The following is a 26,568-nucleotide window of genomic DNA, read 5'->3' as shown; positions in this document are numbered from 1 at the left end:
TCCTGTTTGAATCTTGACTTAAGATTGGTTAAGGATTATGCTAATTTGGGGATATAAAGGGAGAATTTTTGGCTTTGAAATATAAATGTATACATCATTGGCCCATCCCATTAACACTTCTGAAATTTCCCTTCAGCTGTAGCTGATTAGCAACTAAAAATGTCAAGGTTTATTTTGAGAATATTGGAGACTACTCTAAGGCCTTGAAACAATTAGTTCCTCAAGGCCTCATTAAGAAAGAGAGTATATATATATATATATATAGCTATAAGACTTGGCTAGTCAAGAAAGCAAAATGCTTTTGAGCATTTTATTCAGTGAGGTAAATTAGTGTGCTTTGTTTCAACTGGTTAACCAAATGTTGAAAGTATGGCAGACTACTTTTGGAAGGAATGAAAACTTCTCTGGTTGGGGGGGAGGCTGGGTAAGTGAAATGTCAAGCCCATCTAAAGTTACTTTGTTGCAAAGACTAGTTGCTATGTCTTACTGATTTTGATGACAAGTATTTGTAGCAAAAAAGAGTAGTCTTTGAGAACTTATTTTTTAAATATTATTTAATTCCAGCATTTAATGAAGTAGCTACTGATTGAAAGGAAGAAATCTTAAGTCACATTAAATTTAAATGTTGGCTGTAAAACAAGAGAAAATATTTAGGTGTACAACAAATGAGGGTAAAATTGTTTTTAGAGCTTAAAAACATAAGGCAGTTTTGAATACCATTCGTTGGGGTTTGTGAGGACCCCAAATAAAACAGTTCTCTTTTCCTTTGTAAGGGTAGACAAAGGAATCATACTGATGGAAATAAAAATGCTAGCTCTGTTCACTAATCAAAATCTGGTCTGATGACTGCGTTTAGATACACAGCCTCAATCGCCTTCCTAACACTTTGCTTCCACTAGACACACTTACTCATCCAGCATCAGCAATGCATGGTAACTACAGACCTCACTCAAGGACTGGATATTTGCCACGTGATAGAGATCAGACCTTAAGTCAGGGTCCCTGGATAGATAGCTCCAGAGAGAGAGAAAACGAGGAAAAGGCTGCAGTAAACTTGCTTAGTGACTTTTCTCACATCCACCAGTTAGACCAATTGATTCTCCTTTCACAGGGAAGGCTAAGTTGGGATAGAAAGAAAGATTGAAGGTTTTGTTGTTGTTGTTGTTGTTGTGTTGTTTTTGTTTTTGTTTTTATTTTTTGTTTTTTGTTTGTTTTTTTTGTTTGTTTGTTTGTTTTCTTTTGTAGTTAAAGCCTTCCAGGCTGGAATCAGGACGAATGGAGAATACACTCCCCTACCGACCCCCAAGAAAACACCTTATTCATCATGTATATGTGATCTATTTATGCCATGTGTTTCAAAATGTGTGTGTTAGCAGGAAGAGGGAAATGGGGATTATTGTATTTCACAATTTCCACCACTATTTTTCAAATAATTACACAGAGAGTTGCAAATCAGACATTCACACATTGTTGGCATGTACACTGCTATGAATTAATGTTTATGAGTTGATGGCTTAGCCATGGATGAAGGAGAAAGAGGGAAGTGCAGCGTGTTTTTATTAATGAGCAGAGACCAGAATGTTGATAAAATTTTTCGCCTCTGCTGAAGACAGCACTGCTGCCATCTGCTGGATTATGAGAAGGCCTAACGCAACAGGAAGGAGTCCGTTCTGTTTATCGCCCTCCCACATACAAGGCATTACGCTAAATGTCAAGGTGGGGGCATCTAAAGATAGCAGATCATGTTCTCAGCCTTCAGAGAGCTGGGCATTCAGCAGAGGAGAGAGATCTCGCTCAGGAGACTATGATAAGTGTGGCCCTAAGGGCCATGAGATGGTGGGATCCACTACCATGTGGAGTAACAGACAAAGATTTACAGAAGAGGTGACCTGAGTTTATGCTGGAAGCAAACAGAAGTAGGGTTGGACAAGGAATGATGAGGGGAAGGGAATTCTAAGTGGGCACTGCTCCAAACAACTTAATTGTACTGGCTCATGAAGACTCTAATGGAAGTTCCTACTCTTTTTAGGAATAATCTCTTTTAATTCTCTTTTATGATCAGCTTCTCCGTAGTCTATAATTATTCTCAGCCATTGATCAGACTGTTTACTATTCCTAGTCAGAAGAAATACCTCCCTAATAATTGAAGTTATGGGTATGCCATAACTGGCATGGCATGTCCCTCCCTCACAATGGCCCTAGTTGGGTTATCTCCCATGTTCTGCCCTGAAAAATACACAGTTCAATGAATTCAATCAACTTCAGTTCAATGAATTTCTTTGGACTGTGGTTTACCATAGCATAAGTTTATGAGGTTGAGTTTTACAAATTCCATTTTAATAAGATATTATTTTTAGCCTAAGCAAACTCTACATACCACAAATCAAGCTTTCACCAGTTTAGAAACCATCTATAACTCATAAGTGCAATTAGGTTGAAAACGATGCTGAGATTTCACACAATCGTCCAACACTTATGATTTTTATATTCTGTGTCTCTAGTCCCTGAATAATGGTCAGCTGGATATTTCCCTGTTGTAAGCTGTGGTATGTTAAGGAACCAGCAAGTTAAAAAGTAATGTCTTTTGTTTTGGCAACAGCAGAATAAAATGTAGATAACTGAAACCATTGTCAACATTAGGTTTGACATATGACAGATGGTACTTTCAGGTTGCAGATAAGAATGTACACAGAACTGTTCTGTCTGAATTTTATTTGACTTCCTGTGGTCATCAAAACGGGTTTCTTTCAGTCTTTGTGTCAGTGAAGTTTGGTTTGCTTGGGACTTGAGTGATAAACCTGTCAAATACAACAAAATTTGTGATTCCATTGAGCCCTATCATAAAAATCAGGATTGAAACCTGACAAACTTAGTGAAATTCCCTGATTCTGGGGCAAGAGCTTATTATATAGATTTGGGTGTCTGCACATATGTTTTAAAAAACCTCTTTTTTTGAATACGTTTGTGTTTAAGACTCCTTCAGTAAAGGGTTTGTAACAGTAAATAAATACAATGGAAAAAAAGTTGAAACAAACGTTTTAAATTTATTTATCCACTTTAGTGTTTAAAATACTCTATTCTCCACCCAAAGTTACATTTTTTCCACCACAATCTCTTCTTTTTAAATTCAAATATTCTTAACATTAATTTAGAAGATGTGCTAAGCCATGCCAAGGAAGATGAGACAAAACTATAAAATCAGTTAAAAGGTGTAAGGAAATGAACCAAACTAGAAGCAATGCCAGCATCCAGGACAATGTGGAAAAACTAGACAAAGACAATGCTTTGGAGAAGTAACAGACTAAAAGTAATGACATCTTCCTGTTAAGCCGCAAAGAGGCATAATAGTATCCTGGTCTTGGGTGCCTTACAGTTTATCTGAGGAGATAGAGCGTTTTCAGATGTAATAAATGATAATGCAAAATAGCAGGCACTGGGTGAGATAGGCAGCAGGCATAATTGAGAATGGACTGGGAAGAGGGTAGAGCTTAATTTGGGTCTTCCTCCTCTGTCTCAACTTTTATTTTTAAATTATGAAATATTATAAATAATGGAATTGAAGAATATACAGTGATATGCAGAACAGATATTAATTATTTCACAGTAACTACCATTTGTTAAATATTATGTGTTGAGCATTGTGGTCAAGTGCTTTATATGCATCGTTTTACTCAAAATTTGCAATTTTTCTATGACTTAAATACTATTTTCCCCCCAAATTACAAATGGCAACTTCAGAGAGGTAAACAAAGTGCCCAAAGTCACATAGCTATTACATGGCAGAGCCCAGACTCAAAGAAAAACCTGTTTGATTCCGAAGCCCAAACTCTAGACCATGCAGTTAGTTCTGAAATATAGCTAATGATCAATTATCTGCATGCCATAATAAGACAGTCAAGGTTATGGTACCAAGAATTTCCTTCCTAACATGAAGCATATGTTAGTTTGAAAAGGAATTCCCCCAAATGGTAATTGTCAACACTATTTAACAAACATGGGAGATTGTTTATCGTATAGTGTCAAAAGTAAAAAGAATAATATAATGAAAGTGTTCACTATGTTTGCAATTATGTTAAAACTATGTATGCATATAGACAAAACCCTGAAAGAGAAATTTAAATGGAAATAGTTTTGTTGAAATGGTCAGAAGCAAAGATAAGTTTTTCTTTAAAAATCTTGTCTAATGTTGAGATTTGGTCATCAATATTTTTAAAATTAAATCAGAAAAATTAAAGCTATTAAACTAATTCAGTGAGTGAAACTTAAAGGATAGTGCTGGAAAAAAATCATTCTCAAAAAAAAAAAAAACAGAGCTTTTTTTAAAACATGAGGTCAGTTTGGGAGGTCAGGAAATAAATGAAATTCTCTGTCAGATAAAGTTTAGTTTATGAAGAGGGATACTTTAATTTTTTTACTAGAAAGTAATGTTTATTTTTCCTCTTCAGAAATTTGCATTAAATTTGCCATTTTAGCAGGAACATTTATAAAATAGGATCTCATACTCCTTCCTCCCTCTTCCCACACCTTGCTCTGTGTCTCATCCCACCCAGTTTCTACAAACAGGAATCTTGTATTTTTGTTGAGTTCTTCACCACACCCTTTGTCTGAGAAACTCTACTTGGCCTCTAGGACTCACAAAGGAACAAGAGTTTTCCAAGGAAGAAGGAAACAATATGACTTTATTTTTTTCAGGCCTTAACAGTTTCTTGAGTGTGAGAACCGATTGATGGTTCTTCATGTTTGAGGGAAGTATGGGGCAAAGGTCTCAATAAAGCTAGAAATGGAACTTGTAGGTAGTGATAATTAGAGATAATTTACCATTTTGTTTTGTTCTCATGCGTTTCTCTGTTAGGGTAGTGAAAAATTGCAAATCCTCTTATCCTACTCTTTTTTAACTGACCCACCAAATTAAGGACTGCTTTCTATTTCCTCTACAAATATACTGACTTACACCTTCTCTGTTGAGAAGGTCCAAGTACCATATACAATGTAGTACACCTCCTCATTTCTTCTTCATTCATCAACAGCCAAATGTGTACATGTAAGTAGTATTGATTGTTGACATTGTATAGTTTAATAAATATTACATACACTGATGAAATATTAGTGCAAAGGAAATGAAAGTTGAAGAAAACTAACTTGGATACTTTGAAAAGCATAAAGATATGCAGATAAAAGGAATGATGATGGGTTAGTTGTGGGAGAGATGGGTATCTAAAGAACCCTTAGAAGGGTTAGGTACTCAGATTGCATTGCAAGCTTCTTTAGGTTTTGCTACATTTTAAAGAAACTCAAACTGAAAATTTTAGAAAGAGTGCAAGAAAACCATTTTTCCCATACATTCAAAGAAAGGTCCAGACTCTACATAAAAAGATTGGCTAGTGGATGTGTATGTTTTAAGATAAAATAGAATCTTTAAGGTATGTATTTGTTATTATGATTCATCAACGTAACTGACTTTTTAGAAAATGATTAACCAACCAGTTGCCAGTCTCATACATGAAAGATGAGAACACTGATTGTATTATCTTGTTCAGTTATAAAGGCACAGTGGCAAAATTAGAAATAAAGAGTTTAATATTTTCAAAGGTCCCTAATAATTTTGAACCCTTTTGAGAGTTATGCTAAACCCACTTTATTCCTCCCTTTCCTTATTAATTCAGTCCTTCCTTTCCCTTCAATGGTGGAGACTAGTTGTTGCATAAATACACATCCTCCCCATTATTTTTCAAACAATTTGATCCAGATTTTTCAGCTTCATGTACTGCCACACAGCTAAAGAAAGACCACATTTTCCAACCTCTATTACTGCTGGGTGTGACCAGGTATATTAATTTTCTATGGCTGCTGTAACAAATTAGCACAGATTTAGTAGTTTAGAACAACACAAATTTGTTATCTTATGGTTCTATAGGTCAGAAGTCTGGGTTAGTTTGTTTGGTTTCTCTACTTTGGGTTTCACAAAGTGAAAATCACAAAGTGAAATGAAAGTGTTAACAGCTTGGGTCTTACAGGAAGGATCTGGGAAGAATTTACTTCCAAACTCATTCAGGTTGTTGGCAGAAACCAGTTCCTTGAATTTGTAGAACTAGGACCCTGTTTCTTTTCTGGCTGTCAGCTGCAGGCTGCTCTTAGCACCTAAAGACCTCTTGCTGGTCTTTGTGTGGGCATCTCTACATTGTAGGGCCAACAAAGGTATATGTGTTGAATCATGCTTGGACTCTCTCAGACTTCCCCTTATGCCATTGCCCTCTTTGTGTCTTTAAACTCATTGCACAGGTTACAAGTACTGCAGTTGTGCTTAAAAGAAAACCTCAGGTATAAGGTGAGATTTTGTGAAAATGATAAGCTTTAGGAGTAACCTGCATGGCACCTATATCCAGACAACCAAGAGGTGAATTGAAACAAATGTCACACTTAAAGAAGCTGGGCTTTAAAACAAAAGACTAAATAGCATTAACAAAAACAGCAGCACCAAGCCCAAGCAACACAAAAGTGATAAAAGTTTTAAGTTCTTTTAAATATAAAACACACATTATTGTTTTGAGATTGGAGAATTACAGTTTAAGATCAGAATATGAGTCTTCTAACCTTGCAAATATAGGATTAATGATATATATTTCAAAAAAGAATGGGGATGGAAGATGGAAAAAGTTATGGGTTTATTTGTTAATTTTTCAAAACATGGAGACAACTGATAATGTCTAAAGCAAAACAAACAAACAAAAAACCATAAAAATTAAAAATACTTAATGACTTCAATCTTTTAATGGTTTATTAGATTTTTGTAATGTTTATTTTTGAGAGAGACAGAGCAGGGGAGAGGCAGAGAGAGAGGGTGGCACAGAATCTAAAGCAGGCTCCAGGCTCTGAGCTGTCTGCACAGAACCCAACACAGGCTTGAACTCATGGACTGTGAGATCATCACCTGAGCTGAAGTTGGACACTTAACTGACTGAGCCACCCAGACTCCCCTTTAAATGGTTTTTATAATTTTGTCTCTTAATCTCAGAGGACTTAATCTTCAAGAACTAGTATTTGGTTCTTGGATCCAGTATCTATTAGATCTTCCAGAGAAGATTTGACATTCAGTAATCCCCTTACTTTCCCTTCAGTTCTCAGTTCTGTTACATTTAAATTCAGTTAAACTTGTTATTTTTATTTTAGAATAAGAGTTTTTGGGAGACAATTTTGGTCTCCTATGTATTTTCTGTATGTATGTAGTCTTCTATCTCTAGGCACATGTATAAACATGCCAAAATAATGTTTAGTCATTATTAAGGATGAATATTTATATAAAGTGGACTTGGTGTGATTTATGACTCTCTTCTTCAAGCTCTTCTGTGTTATATAACTTTATACTACCAGTACTACTGCTAAATAATAATAGTAAAAATAACCAACTTTCCTTGAGCACTTTGCAAATGCCCAGCATTTTTCTAAGTACTCCACAATTAAATCTACCAGTCATAAAAACAACTGTTATTTTCTCCATCTTATAGAAGTGGTGAATTTATGTAAAGATTTACAGGAATCTTAGAACACTTGAATGCATTGAATAGGTGAAATTAGAGCTTACAGAATCACTTATTTCTGTTGCTGCAGCTCTGCTTCTATTATCATTACCTCTAGGAAGTGCGTTCTTAGAAAAAACTGAACTATCTAACCAAAAACACAATAAGATTTTTTATCAGTCATTCTATTATTCTTTTCCTTCCTTTCTCAAAGTGTGACTATTACCAATTTTGTCCATTCCCTACTGAAAAAGGTGTTCTGAGGCATTAGAATGATCTACATGACATATTTTCAGAAGAATCAGGAGTTGAGTTCAAAGTCCAAGAGAGTACATTTTCTCACAGTTGTACTGAGCTGTACAATGCCAGAAGGCACTGAGGCCTCAACTGTTTGGTACCCAAGTATATCTTAGAACTAGGAACAAAATTAAGTTAAGACATTTGCTATTTTTCTACAAGTCAAGAATTCTTCCAGCATGCCTTTAAGGCTAAAATTTCCAATCACTATTAACCATAAACCTCTTTTGAAAGTTCAGGATAAGCCAGAACTTTGTGTTACCAAGTATGCAGCACCGAGATTTCCCACAACTGCAACTCTGCACAGCTCAATACTGGACAACAAGAATGGCATGTCAATATCTAATTTTGATACTCCAAGTTATCTGCCATTGTGTACTTCAAATTGTATGACACCTGTACACATATGTGTCTGATATTGAAGGCTTTCTTTCATCCATGTCTGATTAAAATCCAACAATAAGAGGTTAAAGGATTTGAAAAAGAGAACTTGTTGCCATATGAAACTCAAGCAAATCTGATGAAGAAAAGATCACAAGGCCCATGGGTATACTATTTGACACCTCTTAGGTGCTGCTTCAGATTCTCAAGTTTATCTGTCTCTGAAGCCCTTGATTTTTTGTTCAGCTCCAGCTGCTGCTGAGGAGATCCACTCTCCATCGAAGTCTGGGCTCTTCCACTGTCTGACCTTTCAAGAGTAAATTGGAACTCCCTATGGGCAAACATTGACCAGTGGAAGATGTGGAAGCAGACAGGAAAAGTCCCTTTCCATTTTCCCTTCCACATCCATATTGGAACATAGTGTTGTTACTCTATAGTTTGTTGATGTTGTAAGTAACAGAGAGAACATTTGTGCCTACTAATGAAGCACAGACTTCTGGGTAATGCACCATCTCTTTGTTTCTGGTTCTTCCTTGCCTTATCTTGCCACTTTGGCATTTTCCAATAAAGCATGAGTACTTAAGTTTTGCCTCAGGATCTATTTTCTAGGCAACCTTGGCTAAATAGATGTACCAGAGTAAATTTTTAGAGCTGAATAATTGATAAGATGTGTGGTTTTCTCATTTTCTCAACATGGTTTTTATGTTCAACAGTAGATAAAGGAAAGAATATAGGAGAGAACCAATTTTAGCCAGTACTGATCCTGAGTTGATCTGCTGGTTGTTTTACTTCCATATTTTATATACTTGAAACTATTTTACAGTTTATATAACTTTATCCCTATACAGATGAGGAAACTGATACCCAAAAAGGTTTTGCAATATGTATAAATTCATATAGCTAATAAGTGAAGGCATTGGGATTGAAAGCTAGATTTATCTGCTTCCAAAAACATGTCTTTCTCTTTAACCAGTCAACCTGTTTAAATCAGTAATAGAGTATGATGTTAAGGATTTTAAGTGACTTATAGGCATAAATATTAAGTGATAAAATAATATATCTTTTTATCAAAACTTATGGAGAAGTTACAAGACAAACATGGTTTTATCTTCTGAATGCCACTCTGCTTGAACTTAGTATTACTTTCTGCCTTTTTAAGATGAAAGAGTTAGTCTTTGTGAAGAATTACAGAGTTGGACTTCCAGTTGCTATAACTAATACATAAAACCTGTGTATTTATGGTCCAGTGTGTAGCTTCACCAGCATGGTCTTGATATTTGCAATAGAGATATTTCTTCTAAGATAAACTTGACAGTTGCAATACCTATAAACTTATTTGTCATTTTTTTAGTGTTGCTGTTTTGGTATTATCTCCAAATCAGAAAATTCTAGTATTCTTCCCTGACAAGGAGTCACCTTATATCATACTACATATGATTTTAATACTGATTAATCCTGAATAAAAGATCTCTTTTGATACATAAGGGATTATATGCACTGAATGAAATGAGTATTATGCATCACAGGGGTCCCCTAATTCAGTGCTAATATAGGGAGCTCCTTTGGAGTGTCTGGCTGGTGCTCGGTCAGTAAAGCATGAGACTCTTAATCTCAGGGTTGTGAGTTCAGGCCCCATGTTGGGTATAAAGATTACTTTAAAAAAAAATCTTGACAGCTTCCTTTGACTTCATGTTAAACATTTGGCCATTTGGAAGTCTTGTGGTTTTATGCTGCAGTATTTTTTTTAAATGTTTATTTAATGTATTTAATTTATTTAATGTTAATGTATTTTTGAGAGAGGGAGAGAAACAGAGTACAAGCAGGGGAGGGGCAAAGAGAGAGGGGGACACAGAATCTGAAGCTGTCTCCAGGCTCTGAGCTGTTAGCACAGAGCCAGACATAGAGCTTGAACTCAAGAGCTGTGAGATCATGACCTGAGCTGAAGTCGCATGTTTAACTGAGTCACCTAGGCGCCCCAGTGCTGCAGCATTTTAAGACGGGGTTGTATAGAACTGATTAAATAACTCTTGCCTTACTTATCATTTACCCATTTGCTTTCTGAAGTCAATGAAAATCCAGGGGTTAATTTAAGTAGTGCACAATGCCCCATAATTTTTCCTGGAATATATTGTCTTATTTATGAACTTACATTAAAAAAAAAAAGCAAAAACACTTAAAGGAATTTATTCCCAATAGTCTTTGCGGAAGGTGTAAAGTCATAAATTAATAATAACCATGCTCTAGAGAAGTACTATAATCATGCAAGGGAGTTCCATGTTATTTTATCTGTCCTTCCTTGGCCTACTCTTGCAAAATTTCTCTTTGTGAGAAAGATTAATGGATGTATTTGAATGAATCCTCTTTTTGGAATAGCGTGGGATCAGGATCAGTCCTTTCATTTAGAATGTTTTGTATGACATTTTCTTTCTCTCTTTGGGAAGTGAAATAATTTATATTGAACTTACACTCAAAATGATTCATTATCCTTTTATAAGGTTATAGAAGTTAGGAGATTCTGTGAATTATAGATAAAGTTTAGAAAAGGGGGGGCGCCTGGGTGGCTCAGTCGGTTAAGCGTCCGACTTCGGCTCAGGTCACGATCTCACGGTCCGTGAGTTCGAGCCCCGTGTCGGGCTCTGGGCTGATGGCTCAGAGCCTGGCGCCTGCTTCCGGTTCTGTGTCTCCCTCTCTCTCTGCCCCTCCCCCGTTCATGCTCTGTCTCTCTCTGTCCCAAAAATAAATAAACGTTAAAAAAAAAAAGAAAAAGAAAAGGGTATCAAGAATTGTGAATAGACATTCTTTAGGAAAAAGGAGGTATTAGTAAGTAATCTGATTTAAGATGTGCTAATCATTTAAAACTATTGCTGAATCTCAACATCCAGTGGATCTTTATGATGTCTTACATTCCTGATGAGATTTTAATCTAATTCTCCAATGCCAATTTTTGAAATAGAAAGTCAAAAAGGCAACTTTTATATGTACCTTGAGACTATGCTCTCATTCTCATGCTTAAAGATCTAGGAGAAAAAGGTAAAGAGATTACATGTGGAATATATAAAACAAGTCCTTTTTTTCCCTCTACCTTCTAATACATAAGGCTATTCTTGTCTCCTAAACTATCCCCCAGTGATATAGGTGTCAGATCACATTCTATACTAGATGTTCCTGGACCTAATCCTTACAAGTTCTCTTGTTTCCTGCCCAAAGACTCTGCTCATAACCCCTCATTTGACTCTACAACTACCTATAAAACATAAGCCTTGTAATTATTTTAAAAGAGGTTTCTGCCTTTGTCTTATAGAAAAAAATACGTTAAAGCAAGTGTGGTGGAGTATGATTATTTGAAGTTTTATCAAGTGTGCTTGCAGTTCTCTGTACTTATTTTTCTTCCACCCCTTAGCATTTCTCCCATACAGTCAGAAGTGTTCATCTCAGTTGAGAAATATAAAGCAGAAAAAAAAAGTTTTCCAAACTTAACTTTTAATTGCAAAAGTTTAGTTCAAAAAATACTCAGGAAATACAAAATCCATGGTATTATAAAATAAAATGCTTTCATCCACACTGAAAAATATTCCCTGGGACAAGGGGGAGAGATGGGAGAACTAGGGAGAATAAATCATTTTCTGCTGACAGATCCCATTGAAACAGTTCTGCTGTATTCCAGGAGGAGAAGAAAGGCATCAGAAATCCTCAGATAAGCTAGAGTATCTGAGAGCAGAAGGGTCCTATGTGATCACCTCCCCCAAAAGACAAGAGGGATAGATAGGAGAACTAGGGAGAATAAATCATTTTCTGTTGACAGATCTCATTGAAAGGTTTCTGCTATATTCCAGAAGGAGGAGAAATATATCAGACATCTTCAGATAGGTTGGAATACTTGAGAACAGAAGGGTCCTATGTGATCACCTTCCCCAAACCATCCCAGGTAAAGCCTGGGAGAGTGGTTATGCTATGGAGGGCAGATTTTTCTGAGTTAGCCTCATAGTTTCCTCAGACTTAGAGATGATGGGAGCAGTGGAATATTTCTCATGTGGCAAAGATGGTCAACCTGAGTAAATCAGTGTAGAGAAAAAAGATGGGAGTGAATATTTCTTAACAGGTGCGATGTCAATATGAGTATCTGATATCACTAGTGATCAGTTACATGAACCCCTCCAATCCACTCAAATTTAGGTGTAACTCCAGGGATGGCATGATGAAGACTGAGGTTAAGTTTCTAGAATTTGGTGGAATGGGACTTAACAGAAAAAAATTCAATTGCAGGAAAAATAATGGAACTTTATTCACTTATTTCACACTAGGATCTATGGAGTGAAATCTGTATTCATTCTACATAACTCCAGCCCCCTCTCCAAATTCTACCTCTTTGGACACGGCATCTGGCTTCCTAGTGCTCTCACCTAGATCCAGGTCCTCTCAGCTGAGCATTTTCTGAGTCTATAGGTTCCCAGAATGTTTTTCTATATGAGGAAATGTGCAGACAGACCCATTGGCCAGATTTTGCAGGCTGCTTGGCCATCCCATGACTTTTATGGTTGGTTTAAAATAAACTGGCACTCAATATACAAAAAGAAAGAAAGAAAGAAAGAAAGAAAGAAAGAAAGAAAGAAAGAAAGAAAGAAAGAAAGAAAGAAAGAAAAGTTCAGAGGAAGGGAATAGTCACGAGATTATTGCCAGTTTATGCTGGTGTTAAATACCACCAGTTGTTTAACAAATTGCTCTCAAAAGAAAAAAAAGGCCACAATTTTAGTCTATGCTGATATCCATCCATGGGGTGATTTCAACCTGCCTAGGACATATGTAATAGATGTAGATATAGATACAGATGTAGATGGATATATGTGGGAAGTTGAATAGATGGATGGATGATAGGTGGGTGAGTAAATACATGAATGGAAAGAGAGATGTGCAGATAGGTTCCTGAAGGGACAGATGAGTAGGAAGGTGGATAGATCAACATATGGAAGGAGACATTTGTAGATGGATAGATGGTTTGGGCGGTTGGATGATTGAAGTAAGAAGCCCCAGACACTGTCCTTAACCAGTGACCTGGCTTATCTTAAGCTACTAATTGTCACGAAATGCAAAAATGAGGAGGAGATATACAAAATCGTTTCTCACAAATTGGTACCTTCACGTTCCAGCTAATTATTGGCGCTTGTCCATTGTACATGAAAAGTGCGTGTGGGGAGGATACCTTCCTTTCTCAGTGATTTAGAGGTCCAAATGTAGAGCTCTGCTAGTTTTACTGACAGGGGTAGGCTATTTCTGAAGCAAAAGAAGAGTCTAATCTAAAGAGTTAATTTTTACAAGAACAATATACTTGCAAGAAGACTTTCAGGCAGTCTTTCTCATCTGGAGGATCATGAATTTTATTTTCTTTCACCTCCCCCCCCGCCCCGAAACCATATTCAACAATAGCATTAAATTGGGAGATTTCAGGAAGAAAGGGTGAATAAGATTCACTCTGACAGGGTCTATACTCAGGGTCAGCATAACTTGAACATGCACAGAAATCACAAATGTCAGGATGAAAGTACAGAAAATGGGAGGAGCTCAAGAAGGAGATGTTGCTGTATATCCAGTGTTTAAGGGAAAAATGGTATAGATTCTATCCTAAGATATCAAAGGTCTCAAAGGTCTAGACTTACCTAGAGTATATTTTTATTAAGTCATTTAATTATAAGCTAGAGACAATACAATATAATTTTAGGCTTTGTTTTAATATTTTTATTGCATACTTACTTTTTGCCACTTTTCTAAGTGTTTTATATATATATTACTTAATCAAGTATCAGAACAATATATAATGCAGATGTTATTATTACCATCTCCATGTTAGAAATGAGAAACTAAGCCTTAGAGAGGTTAAGTAACCTGCCCCAGGGTCATATCTTTCTGTTCTCTGTGGAATGATAGGAACAACTCCCCAGTGAGAGAAACAATAGTGTTTACTCAATTTTCTTTGGAGGAAAGTTTCACAGCATGAGTTCCTGCTCATCAATTTACTGTATCTTTTCCTGGTACATAGTGAGGTGTTCAATAAATATTTGTTGGATAAATGAATTAATCCTTTGCTTTATTTATTCTGGCTTTGTCTATTTTGATTACTTGACACAATTTTTGTAGTTTATCATCCTTCTATCATTTTACTTGCTAGTCCATTGAACAGTAGTAGTTTTATCACCATTTACAAAAATTCATAATGAAATTGTGTTTTCAGCACTTGCAAGGTAAGTTTAAAATAAAAACAGACAGATAAAAAATATTTTTAAAGTATTTCAATCATAAGATAATTCTATACACTACAGAAATGTGGTTTTTAATTAATACAATTTTTGGATGCAATTACCTGATGAGAGTAGATAGCAGCTTGAAATACGAGTGAAGATGAGAAAAAGCAAATGGAATCCTTATAGTCTACTATTTTCTTCATACTTAGTGGTTCCAAAATATGGTATTAACATATACATTTCAACATTATCAATATCTATGACTTCTGTAAAGTTATAGCATTAAAATTTATTTTTGATGCCTATGAAGTTAATGCAATTACAGGGATCATGAAATATTGCAGGAGAAAGAACTGACTTCATATCACCTAAAAATGGAATTATATATGGGTTAGGCAAGAGAAGTGACTCCCATGCCCAGTTCACAGTGATCTGCTTATGTTGACCGCATGTACCATAGTCAGCTCATGGAGTTTAACCACAAAGAGCTCGATGGACACTGATTTTACAATGTAGTCATAGAAAGCCAAAATAGGAATCATGCTTTCATATCAAAGTGTACCCTGAAATCTGTGTCACTGTCTTCCTTTCCTCATACATTGATGCAAGATAAGTCAACAGAATTTATTCATTTCTTTCTTTTCTAGCTGTTCTTCTGAAATAAAGTGGATTATATTTAAAGCTAAATTAAAAGTCTTAAAAACATAAAATGGACTCAAAGTGTGAATATTTTTTTTAATGTTTTATTTATTCTTAGGCAGAGCATGAGCAGGGGAGGGGCATAGTGAGAGAGGGATACAGAATCGGAAGCAGGCTCCAGGCTCTGAGCTGTCAGCACAGAGCCCGACGTGGGGCTCGAACTCACAAACTGTGAGATCATGATCTGAGCTGAAGTCAGATGCTTTATCGACTGAGCCACCCAGACGCCCCTAATAATTTTTTTAACGTTGGTAATTTCAAAACATTTTCTAGTTATTCCATTTCTCATTGTTTTGCAATTTTCTGTCCCTGACAAAATAGCACGGTTCCTTCCTCTGGGCTCTAACCCTTTTCCTTTTCCACCATGCAACTGAAGATTAGGAAAGGATGTTTTAAGTAAATTATATATTCTTTCTGTCTTTGCCTGGACTTTTCCATGATCTTTGCCAGTGAGCTCATTCCTGTTAACAAACCATTTCTACTGTATATCAGATATGCAGAATAAAAGTTTTTGAATCCAGCATATGATTAACTACTGGATGCTATTTGCAGAAATTTTATATTTGTGCTGACATGTCTTGTCATCTGAGTGAAATCCATTGCTATCCTAATGGCAAAATTGTCAGGGAAATCAGTTATAAGAGACTAATTCAAACAGTAAAATAAATGGCTCTTTAATTATTTTCAAATGGGCAATAACCATCAGATGTTTAACAGTTCAAATGAAAATTATAGGGCACCAGTAATGGTTTATTTCATGGAATAAATGATGCTAAAGTAATGGATCATGCAGCTTTAATATCATCACCCTGTCTTTCATGGAGTCTTGTCAACATAGTGTCATTATTGTCGGTTATGCAACTTAAAATATGTGGAAAAATGCTTTCATAAGTCATCATGACAAAATTAGTCTATAATTAGTCTATTATTTATCAATCCATAATTTTATGGCAAATAGTATTGTCCAAGTTCATTTGAAAGACTGACCATCCCTTCAAATGTGATACAGAGAAGGAGAACCATTCATCTCAAGCCCTGAAGCCACTTTTTAGGGGGAATATAAGAGTTATCCTCAATAAGAAATAAATAATGACTCATGAACCTACTTAGTGAAGGAAGTTAGAAAGACACCAAATAGGAATCTACACTCTTGTTTTCTATACTAATCAGATAATAATACTTTGTGTATGTGAATGCATGGTGCTTTGTTTAAAAAACTATTAAATATGCATAATGAGTTATGATATAGTTGTTTATCATTCTCATTTCTTAGGTGGGTAAACAAACACAAAAAGTCTGTGACTTTTCAAGGTCACAAAATTAGAAAACCAGTAGAATCAGAACACACATTCCTATTCTGTGATTCAAAGCTTGAATCTCTTCCTACTATTTTTTGGTTTTTTGATTTCCTGAATGATCATATGTCATTAGTGGAGAAGTTTAGTGGAGACATGATGTCAATCATTTTGGCTAACTGGTGTAATTATCTGGTTAATGACATATCAAAATTGACTTCATTCACAAAACAGTAAATATAAATACAAAAAATGTTTACCTACATTTTTTGTCATGGTCATTGCCAATAATATTTGTGGGTGTATAATAGGGAGGAATACTATTTGCGGAAGGAAAAAAAAACTCAGGAAAATTAGAAACAAAACATAATAGCACATAAAATAGATAAAACTAAATGCTATCTTGACCACCTAAGATCAGACCAAACTATAAATACTCATCAATACAATGTCAGGAGGATTGGAAGATATAATGTTTTAGAAAAATTTCTGATTAAACAATTGTCCATATACTTCTCCATTTGGCTAGTAAAGAAAACCTTTGGGGAAAAAAAAGATATTTATTTAGATATTTATTTTCTGATAGTGTGGTGATACATGAAGTACTAGGAAGTAAGTATTAAGGAGATCTGTCAGGTCAAGGATGTGGTTTATTGTCCTTTACTAGACTAAAGAGAGTAAGTCTAAGGGCTTAAGTAAAAACAAAGTTAATATAGGAAAAATGAATAATTTATTAAAGATTGAAAATTGGCCCAATTATAATTGGAATTTTTTTTTAAAGTTTGCTTATTTTTGAGAGAGAGAGAGAAAGCATGAGTTGGGGAGGGGCAGAGAGAGAAGGAAAGAGAGAGAATCCCAAGTAGGCTCCATACTGTCAGTGCAGAGCCTGATGAGGGGCTTGAACCCACAAATTGTGAGATCGTGACCTGAGCTGCAGTTGGATGATTAACCTGCTGAGCCACCCAGGCACTCCTATAATTGGAGATTTTGTCTTCGATTTCTTTTGCAATATATCATTCTCTTCATAGGTGTTAGTGAAAACAATGCTATGTATCCAGGAAACATTCCATACAAGAAATAAAGTTCATGCTCCCCTTTTATTTTTTATTTTTTCAAGTTGTTTGTATTTTTCTGCATAATTAAAAAAAATTTAATTTAATTTAATTAAAATTTTTAAAATTTAATTTTATTGTTTTAATTTACATCCAAGTTAGCATCTAGTGCAACAATGATTTCAGGAGTAGATTCCTTAATGCCCCTTATCCATTTAACCCATCCCCCCTCCCACAACCCCTCCAGTAACCCTCTGTTTGTTCTCTAAAGAGTCTCTTATGTTTTGTCCCCCTCCTTGTTTTTATATTATTTTTGCTTCCCTTCCCTGTGTTCATCTTTTCTGTGTCTTAAAGTCCTCATATAAGTGAAGTCATATGATATTTGTCTTTCTGACTAATTTCGCTTAGCATAATACCTTCTAGCTCCATCCGTGTAGTAGTTGCAAATGACTATTTCATCCTTTTTGATTGCTGAGTAATTATTTGTTATATATATATATATATATTTGTTATATATATATAGTATATATTTGTTATATATATATAGTAATTATTTGTTATATATATGTAAGTGTTATATATATATATATATATTTGTTATATATATAATTATTTGTTATATATATTTGTTATATATATATATTTGTTATATATGTGTGTGTGTATATATATACATATATGTGTATATATATGTGTGTATATATATATACATATATACATATATATGTATATATATATACACACATATATATACATACCACATCCATTCAGCCATCAATGGACATTTGGGCTCTTTCCATACTTTGGTTATTGTTGATAGTGCTGCTATAAACATTGGGGTGCATGTGTCCCTTCAAAACAGCATACCTGTATCCCTTGGATAAATACCAAGTAGTGCAATTGCTGGGTCTAGGGTAGTTCTATTTTTAACTTTTTGAGGAACCTCCACATTGTTTTCCAGAGTGGCTGCACCAGTTTGCATTCCTACCAGCAGTGCAAAAGAGATCCTCTTTCTCTGCATCTTCGCCAATATCTGTTGTTTCCTGAGTTGTTAATGTTAGCCGTTCTGACAGGTGTGAGGTGGTGTATCTCATTGTGGTTTTGATTTGTATTTCCCTGATGATGAGTGATGTTGTCATGCTCCCTTTTTAAAGCCTATGTGTATATTAAGGAAAACGGAACCTCTATACTTTCTTTGCTATATATATTGAAATATATGTGTGTGTATGTAAATTTATTTATATTTATATATATGATTATTAAAATATTTCTTTGTAAGAACTATTTGATGTGCCTGAGGTTTTAAAATTTTTATGATGTCTCTGTTAGTACTCAGGTTTTATCCTGCCAGTCTTAACATTATATTTAAATTCAAAACACTGAAACATTAGATTTATATTGATCTATACTTGGGCTCACCATACACTCTCATTACATTTATACCTGCTTGTATATATGGTGATTCTTTTTCCATGTTCTTTCATTTTTGAAAGGTAATCAAAATAAGGAGAGCTGAAAACATGTCATTTAAAAAATGTATATATTTTTTAAAAAATTATAACACCTTTATTGAGATTCATTTGACATAAGGTACACATATTTAAAGTATACAACGTGATTAATTTTGACAACTGTATAAACTGTTAAAACCATCATTGCAATCACAACAATGAATCATAACAATGAATGAATGTATCTATCATCCTCAAAACTTTCTCTAGACCCCTTTACATTCTGTCTCCTGTTCCTTTCCACCCTACTCCTATCCGTGAGTCCGACATGATGTCCATCACTACAGAGAAGTTTGCTGTTTCTTGAAGTTGGTATGAATGGAATCATAAACATGCACTCTCTTTTGCCTTGCTGCTTGTGCTCAACACAACACTGTATGCACTAGTCTATTTTGTGTACATCAAGAGGTCATTTGTTAGTAAGTGAGTTTAGCGAGGCTATAGGATACAAGATTAATATGCAAAAACCAATTGTATTTATATGTTCTAACAGCAAATAGTCATTGCTTAATAGTACTCCAACATATGGTTATATCACATATGTTGATAAACATTTCCATTGTTTTCCATTTTTAGCTATTACAAATAAAATTGCCAAAAACTTCAAGTATAGTCTTTATATGGACATATGCTTTCATTTCTCTTGAGCAAATACTTAGAAATGGTGGCTGTATATATACACAGATAGTATGTGTTTAATTTTTAAAATATGGCCAAACTATTTCTTAAAGTGATTGTACTATTTTGTATTCTTATCAGCTGTGAGAGTTTAAGTTGTCTCACATCCTTGCCAATACTTCATACCGTGGACTGAATTGTGTCCCGCCAAAATTCATTGTTGAAGTCCTAAGCCCCCAGCATGGTGATATTTTGAGAAGAGGCGTTTGGAAGATAATTAGATTTAGATGCGGTCATAGGGGTGGGGCCCTCATGATGGGATTAATGACCTTATAAGAAGAAACAATAGAGAGTTTTTGTGTTCTCCCCTTGCTTCTCCTCCCCACCTTGTGAAGACACAGTGAGAAGGAAGGCCTTTGTGAGCCAAGAAGAGACCATCACCAGATTCAGACTATACTGGCACCTTGATCTTGAGTTCTAGTGTCCAGAACTGTGAGGAAATAAATTTATGTTTATAACCACCCAATGTATTGGATTTTGTTTATGGAAGTCTGATAAGACTAAGACAGTTGTGATTGATCTTTTTAATTGTAGATATATTAATAGGTGTGTACTGATACGACACTGTGGTTTCAATTCACACTTCCTTAACGACTAATGATGTTGAACATCTTTCCATGTGCCTATTTGGCAATCATATGTTTTCTCTGGTGAAGTGTGTGTTCAAAAAATTTGTGCATTTCTATTTTTTTATTAATTAATTAATTAATTAATTGTTTATAATTTACATCCAAGTTAGCACATGGTGCAAACATGATTTCAGGAGATTCCTTAATACCCTTTACCCATTTAGCTCATCCACCCTCCCACAACCCCTGAAGCAATCTTCTGTTTGTTCTCTACATTTAAGAGTCTCTTATGTTTTGTCCCCCTCCCTGTTTTCGTATTATTTTTGCTTCCCTTCCCTGTGTTCATCTTTTTTGTATCTTAAAGTCCTCATATGAGTGAAGTCACATGACATTTGTATTTCTCTGACTAATTTCCCTTAGCACAATACCCTCTAGTTCCATTCACATAGTTGCAAATGGTAAGATTTCATTCTTTTTGATTGCTGAGTAATTATTTGTTATACACACACACACACACACACACACGTATATGTACATACATACCACATCTTCTTTATCCATTCATCCATCGATGGACATTTGGGCTCTTTCCATACTTTGGTTATTGTTGATAGTGCTGCTATAAACATTGGGGTGCATGTGTCCCTTCGAAACAGCATACCTGTATCCCTTGGATAAATACCAAGTAGTGCAATTGCTGGGTCGTAGGGTAGTTCTATTTTTAATTTTTTGAGGAACCTCCACACTGCTTTCCAGAGTGGCTGCACCAGTTTGCATTCCTACCAGCAGTACAAAAGAGATCCTCTTTCTCCGCATCCTCGCCAATATCTGTGGTTGCCTGAGTTGTTAATGTTAGCCATTCTGATAGGGTGAAATGGTGTATCTCATTGTGGTTTTGATTTGTATTTCCGGATGATGAGTGATGTTGAGCATTTTTTCACGTGTCTGTTGGCTATCTTGTAGTTTTCTTTGGAGAAGTGTCTATTCAGATATTTTGCCCATTTCTTCACTGGGTTATTTGTTTTTTGTGTATTGAGTTTGGTAACTTCTGTATAGATTCTTTATCTGATATGACATTTGCAAATATCTTCTCCCATTTCATCGGTTGCCTTTTAGTTTTGCTGATTGTTCCCTTCCCTGTGCAGAAGCTTTTTTATTTTGATGAGGTCCCAATAGTTCATTTTTGCTTTGGTTTCCCTTGCCTCAGGAGATGTGTTGAGTAAGAAGTTGCTGCTGCCGAGGTCAAAGAGGTTTTTGCCTACTTTCTCCTCTAGGATTCTGGTGGCTTCTGTCTTACGTATAGGTCTTTCATCCATTTTGAGTTTATTTTCGTATATGGTGGTCCAGGTTCATTCTTCTGCAAGTCGCTGTCCAGTTTTCCCAGCACCACTTGCTGAAGAGACTGTCTTTATTCCATTGGATATTCTTTCCTGCTTTGTCAAAGATTAGTTGGCCATACATTTGTGGTTCCATTTCTGGATTCTCTATTCTATTCCATTGATCTGAGTGTCTGTTCTTGTGCCAGTACCATACTCTTGATGATTACAGCTTTGTAATACATCTTGAAGTCCAGGATTGTGATGCCTCCAGCTTTGGTTTTCTTTTTCAAGATTGCTTTGGCTATTCAGGGTCTTTTCTGGTTCCATATACATTTTAGGATTATTTGTTCTAGCTCTGTGAAGAATGCTGGTGTTATTTTTATAAGGATTGCATTGAATATGTAGATTGTTTTGGGTAGTATTGACATTTTAACAATATTTGTTCTTCCTATCCAGGGGCATGGAATCTTTTTTCATTTTTTTTTGTGTCTTCTTCAATTTCTTTCATAAGCTTTCTATAATTTTCAGCGTATAGATTTTTTACCTCTTTGGTTAGATTTATTCCTAGGTATTTTATGGGTTTTGGTGCAATTATAAATGGGGTTGATTCCTTGATTTCTCTTTCTGTTGCTTCATTGTTGGTGTATAGGAATGCAACGGATTTCTGTGCATTGATTTTATATCCTGTGACTTTGCTGAATTTGTGGATCAGTTCTAGCAGCTTTGTGGTAGAATCTTTTGGGTTTTCCATATAGAGTATCCTGTCATCTGCAAAGAGTGAAAGAATTTGACCTCCTCCTAGACAATTTGGATGCCTTTTACTTCTTTGTGTTGTCTGATTGCTGAGGCTAAGACTTCTAATACTATGTTGAATAACAGTATCAAGAGTGGACATCCCTTAGGAGGAAAGCTCTCAGTTTTCCCCCATTGAAGATGATATTAGCAGTGGGTCTTTCATATATGGCTTTTATGATCTCAAGGTATGATCCTCGTATCCCTACTTTCTTGAAGGTTTTTATCAAGAAAGGATTCTGTATTTTGTCAAATGCTTTCTCTGCATCTATTGAGAGGATCATGTGGGTCTTGTCCTTTCTTTTATTGATGTGATGAATCACGTTAATTGTTTTGCAGATATTGAACCAGCCCTGTATCCCAGGTATAAATCCCACTTGGTCATGGTGAATAGTTTTTTTTTTAAATGTATTGTTGGAGCCAGTTGGCTAATATCTTGTTGAGGATTTTTGCATCCATGTTCATCAGGGAAACTGGTCTATATTTCTCCTTTTTAGTGGGGTCTTTGTCTGGTTTTGGAATCAAGGTAATGCTGGCTTCATTAAAAGAGTTTGGAAATTTTCCTTCCAATTCTACTTTTTAGAACAGCTTCAAGAGAATAGGTGTTAACTCTTCTTTAAATGTTTAGTAGAATTCCTCTGGAAAGCCATCTGGCCCTGGACTCTTGTTTTTTGTGAGATGTTTGGTTACTAATTCAATTTCTTTACTGGTTATTGGTCTGTTCAAATTTTGTATTTCTTCCTGTTTCAGTTTTGGTAGCATATATATTTCTAGGAATTTGTCCATTTCTTCAGTATTGCCCATTTTAGGGTATATAATTGCTCATAATATTCTCTTATTTTTGTTTGTTATGGTATTATTTTCAATGAGTTTCCTTATGTTTGTGATTAATTGATATATATTTGAATGCTTTCACATTTGGAGCATAAATGTTTACAATTGTTAGGTCTTTTTTGTGGATGTACCCCCTTAATTATGATATAATGCCCATCTTCATCTCTTGTTACAGTCTTTATTTTAAAGTCTAGATTGTCTGATATAAGTATGGCTACTCCAGCTTTCTTTTGGTGACCATTAGAATGATAGATGGTTCTCCATCCCCTTACTTTCAATCTGAACATGTCTTTACATCTAAAGTGGGTCTCTTGTGGACAGTGTATAGATGGATCTTGTTGTTTTTTTTTTTAATCCATTTTCTTACCCTATGTCTTTTAATTGGAGCATTTAGTCCATTAACGTTTAGAGTCAGTAGTGAAAGATGAATTTAGTGCCATTATGTTGCCTGTAGAGTTGGAATTTCTGGTGGTGTTCTCTGGTCCTTTCAAGTCTTTGCTCCTTTTGGTCTTTTTTCTTTTTTTTCCATCTTTTTTCCCCTCCAAGAGTCCCCCTTAAAATTTCTTGCAGGGCTGGTTTAGTGGTCACGAACTCCTTTAATTTTGTTTGGGAAACTTTTTATCTCTCCTTATATTTTGAATGACAGCCTTGTTGATAAAGAATTCTTGGCTGCATATTTTTCCAATTCAGGACATTGAATATATCCTGCCACTCCTTTCTGACCTGCCAAGTTTCTATGGATAGGTCTGCTGCAAACCTGATTTGTCTTCCCTTGTAGGTTAAGGGCTTTTTTTTCCATTGTGGCTTTCATGATTCTTTCCTTACCTGAGATTTATTTTGTGAATTTGACTATGATATGCCTTGTTGGTGATCGATTTTTGTTGAATCTAATGGGAGTCCTCTGTGCTTCTTGGAGTTTGATGTCTGTGTCTTACCCCAGGTTAAGAAAGTTTCCTGCTATGATTTGCTTACATATCCTTCTGCCCCTTTTTCTCTCTCTTCATCTTCTGGGACCCCTATGATTCTGATGTTTTTGCATTTTAATGAGTCACTGATTTTTCTAATCTTTAACTTGTGATCTTTTGCCTTAGATTGTTCTTTTTTTCTCTTCATTGTTCTCCATAAATTTGTCCTCTGTATTGGTGAATCACTGCTATGCCTCATCCATCCTTGCTGCTATGCCATGCATTTGAGATTGCAGCTCAGTTATGGCATTTTTTATTTCATCCTGACCAGCTTTTATCTCAACAGAAAGGGATTCTAATTTGTTTTCAACACCAGCTAATATTCTTATTATCGTGATTCTAAATTCTGGGTCAGACATCTTGCTTGCATCTGTGTTGATTAAGTCCCTGGCTGTCATTTCTTCCTGTTCTTTCTTTTGGGGTGAATTCCTTTATTTTGTCATTTTGAAAGAAGAAAAGGAATTAATAAGGTAAAAAAAATTAAAAAATTAAAAGCAACACAACAAAACCAAATAAAGGATGCTAGATCCTACATGTGTTCTGGTCTGGTTGTTGAAAGGAGGTTGATAGATTAGAGAAAAAAAGGGAAAGATAAGAAAAGAAAAGAAGAGAAAAGAAAAGAAAAGGAAAGAAAAAAGAAAATATTTGAAAATTTGAAAAAATGAATACAATGAAAGAATAAAATGAAATTATGGAAGTAAAAAAATAAAATTTGAAAAATTTACAAAAAAGTAAAAAACAGAAAAAGTAAAGAAAAATATTTTTAATGGAAATGGAAAATAAAAATAGTTTTTCTCTTTCTGTATTCAAGAATAAGAAAAGAAAAGAAACGAAAACTAAATAGAAGGACCAGCAAACAGACTGAAGTACAATTGAAATTACATCAGTTTCCCTTAGACGTCCAACTATGAAGCACTTTACAGTTCATAAATTAAGCAAGCAGAGAGACTTGTGTTGTTCCTGAAGAGCGGGGGTTGGCCCAGTTGGGCGGGGCTTAGTGTAAGGGCTCCATTCTCCACTAGATGGCGCTGCTTAGCTTACTGGGGTGGATTGTTGTGGCACCTGTAAGTGTGTATGCGCAAGCACAGGAGGGGTGAAAATGGCGTCACCCAGCTACCCAGTCTCTAGTATCAGAACTCTGTGCTCTCCCAACCAGCAATCACACACCTGTCCTTTGTCTCCAGCTTCCATCCACTCCCCACTTTTACACTGTCCTTGACCAAGCTGTCAGGTTGCCAGGTGGCACCTCTGTCCTGAGTTTTATCTCAGATGCAGCTTTGTTTCCCAATCCCTGACTTCTGAGGGACTGCGGCTTTGACCTGTTCGGACCTTCTCAGAGAGAGTCTTACCGAGCAATTGCTGGGTGCCGGCCCACCCCCAGAAACGTTTGAGAGACCACGCTGCTGCCGATGCCCAGAGACTGTTGTTGGGTGCCAGCCCACCCCAGAAAAATTTCATGCGATCAGGTAGCAGCAGTTTCGGGGATTACGGAAAATCACAACCCACATCTGGTGCCACGCTCCCCCCTTAACGTCCTTGTTCTAGCACCAGTGAATGTGGTTGTTCTCCGGGGTCCACTGGGACAGCCTCTATCAAACGTTCTCCCAGCAGGGGAACCACGGCTCCCTATTTGGTTCAAGAACCCTGAAGACCTCACTCTCTGCTTGTGAGGATTCACCCTTCCCACCAGAGCACCAGGTATCAAGCTACAGAATTTCAGACTCTGATCTCTCCCTGTTTGTAGTCTTTTTTTTTAAAAAAAATTTTAAATGTTTATTTATTTAGGACAGGTAAAGACAGAGTATGAGGGGGAGGGACAGAGAGAGAGAGGGAGACACAGAATCCGAAACAGGCTCCAGGTTCTGAGCTGTCAGCACAGAGCCCAATGCAGGGCTTGAACTCACAAACAGCAAGAGCATGACCTGAAGTTGGCTGAAGTGAGCTGAAGTCTGTCTCTTAACCAACTGAACCACCCAGGCACCCATGTTTGTAGTCTTAATGGAATTTAAACCCTCTCCTTTCTCCTTTCTCCATTTTTTGTTCAGTCCCTTACATACTCTTTCTTTTGTCTCCAGCTGCTTTTGGGCGGGGGGTCAGGATGCTTTCCGTTATCCCCCCATCTCCATCCTGTCTCTGCAAGCAAAACAGCTCCCTGCCCTCTGCAGCTTTCTCCCCCAGTTCACCTCTCCACACTGCATACCTGCTGACTTCTCTGGTTTAGGTTGTGCAGATTGTTGTGTTAATCCTCAAATCAGTTTTCTAGGTGTTCAGGATGGTTTAGTGTTGATCTGGTTGTTTTTCAGGGATGAGAGATGCAAAAACAACTTCCATGCTGTTCCTCCATCTTGGCCCCTCCTCCACATTTGTGCATTTTTAAATTAGGTTGTTTGTGTGGTGCCTGTGTGGCTCAGTCAGTTAAGTGTCTGACT

Source organism: Prionailurus bengalensis, chromosome B1 (assembly GCF_016509475.1).
Source record: "Prionailurus bengalensis isolate Pbe53 chromosome B1, Fcat_Pben_1.1_paternal_pri, whole genome shotgun sequence".
Classification (NCBI taxonomy): Eukaryota; Metazoa; Chordata; class Mammalia; order Carnivora; family Felidae; genus Prionailurus; species Prionailurus bengalensis.
This window is presented reverse-complemented; position numbering follows the sequence as displayed.